Source organism: Sinocyclocheilus anshuiensis, unplaced genomic scaffold, assembly GCF_001515605.1.
Source record: "Sinocyclocheilus anshuiensis isolate Anshui unplaced genomic scaffold, SAMN03320099.WGS_v1.1 scaffold1245, whole genome shotgun sequence".
In the NCBI taxonomy this organism is placed as follows: domain Eukaryota; kingdom Metazoa; phylum Chordata; class Actinopteri; order Cypriniformes; family Cyprinidae; genus Sinocyclocheilus; species Sinocyclocheilus anshuiensis.
This window is the reverse complement of record NW_015551071.1, coordinates 28031-30430: the sequence shown is the minus strand read 5'-3', so window position 1 is coordinate 30430 and position 2400 is coordinate 28031. Positions and strand designations below refer to the sequence as shown.

The window sequence follows — 2400 nt, the reverse complement described above, 5'->3', positions numbered from 1 at the left end:
AAATACCATCTAAACTTTTCTAAAGACAGTAAGTTCCCCTCAGACATGCATTCATATAAACTCCTACACCTAAATAATTTGCGATTTGTTTAGCATCTCAACCGATTTGAATCGTCACATATTTTAATCTATTTTAAACCGGCTCGCGGTTAATCGTTACATCCCTATTGACCACTGATTAAATATTGATTTTTACAAAAAAAAAAAAAAAAAAAAAAAGAGTTTGAGATTTGAACAAAGTGACAGTAAAAGTCACAAAATTCTGTGATCACTATTACTAATATATGTATTTTATATATTTATTTATTTATTTACTTACTTACTTACTTACATGCAGAACCCAAGGTCTGTGTGCAGTGAGAGCTGTCCTCCAGGCACTAGGAAGGCTGCACAGAAAGGAAGACCTGTCTGCTGTTATGACTGTATCCCATGTGCAGAAGGAGAAATCAGTAATGAGACAAGTAAACTTCACCCCATCTTAAAGTTCTGAAGAAAACTGGTTAGTTGCTCTTTTACTGTTCAGAAATAAAATTATTTTCTCTTTTTCTTTAACTTGTGCTTACAACTTCCTTACTAGATTCAGTTAACTGCAAGCAGTGCCCAGGAGAATACTGGTCTAATGCTGAGAAAAATAAATGTGTGTTAAAGACACACATTCACTGAATTTATGGGTACAGTGCTAGCCTTTTTCTCACTGTTTGGAGTGGGAATAACTGCACTGGTGGCCATCCTATTTTACAAGAAGAAGGACACCCCCATAGTAAAAGCCAACAACTCAGAACTAAGCTTCCTGCTGCTCTTCTCACTGACTCTGTGTTTCCTCTGTTCACTTACATTCATTGGTCGACCCACTGAGTGGTCCTGTATGTTGCGTCACACAGCATTTGGGATCACTTTTGTCCTCTGTATCTCCTGTGTTCTGGGAAAAACAATAGTGGTGTTAATGGCCTTCAAGGCTACACTTCCAGGAAGTAATGTCATGAAATTTTTGGGCCTAAACAACAACGACTCAGTGTTCTTACATTTACACTTATACAGGTACTTATATGTGTGCTTTGGCTAATAATATCTCCCCCATTTCCTCACAAAAATATGAAATATAAGGAAAAGATAATTCTTGAGTGCAGTCTGGGTTCTATTATAGGTTTCTGGGCTGTGCTGGGTTATATCGGTCTGCTGGCTATCTTGTGCTTCATTCTGTCTTTTCTGGCTCGTAAGCTGCCTGATAACTTTAATGAAGCCAAATTCATCACATTCAGTATGCTCATATTCTGCGCTGTATGGACAACATTTATTCCAGCTTATGTCAGTTCTCCTGGCAAATTTACTGTAGCTGTAGAGATATTTGCCATTTTAGCCTCAAGCTTTGGTTTGCTATTTTGCATATTTGTACCTAAATGTTATATCATCCTGCTTAAGCCTGAACAAAATACAAAGCAAAATATGATGGGTACATCTAAGTCCTACTGAAAATAACATGTCTATATTAGCAATGCAAATATGTAATTATTTTTTTCAAAGACAAACAATAAATAAATAGATTTATTTATTCAATTCAGACAATTTGACATGGTAAATCTGCTCTTTGATTCAATCAAAATGTCCTAAATGTTTTAGGTTAATGTGCTCGCTGACTTTGAAAATCCATTTTATTGATTTAGCTAGCCGATTGTAAGTTTAATATATATATATATATATATATATATATATAATGAATGAATAAAAACTGTTGCTGTACTGGTCCAATGAAATAATGCCAATGAATCATATCGTCCTTGATAACACTTTATAATAACTTTCATTAATAAATCATTAACATGCATTATATAATGTTTAACATATTGTTAGTTAATATATATTCAAACAGCTAGAAACATGATATAATGTGCTTGCCATGGTTAACTAATAACCTTATTAAACATTACCTAATGATTAACAGAAAATAATTTCTTGTAAATTACTTACATATGTCATTAAACTTTCAGTTCATATGATCATTGTCACAAAGCAAGGCCAGACACAACAGGTAAGTGCAAATCAGGATGGTTTATTGACTGGGTAAGGGGAAGACTGGAATAGGAACTCAGGTGACTGTGATCGGGTAATTATCCTGGATGGTGACTGAAGTGACTGTGATGAATCCCTGACAATCATGGACTTATTGAAAATCTACAAATTATTTTAATACATGTTATACAGTGAGTAAAAGCTTTTGTTAATGCACAACACTTTTGCTGCAATTGAGGTGTGATATGATTAAGATTAGGGACAGGTTACCTCCTGACTACCATCTATGGAGTTTTGTCCTCTGTAGAGGACATTATGTTTTAGTGATTTCTCTGAGACGTTACATGTCACAGTTTTAAGTCTGGATGTCCTGTACAGAGCACATTCAGGGCT

General features: G+C 34.7%; 1 pseudogene; it reads left to right on the top strand.

The window, feature by feature from the left end:
• The window catches only part of LOC107662186 (extracellular calcium-sensing receptor-like), a 3545-nt pseudogene extending 2075 nt beyond the window's left edge, over positions 1-1470 (top strand).
• The last annotated feature ends 930 nt before the right edge of the window (positions 1471-2400 follow it).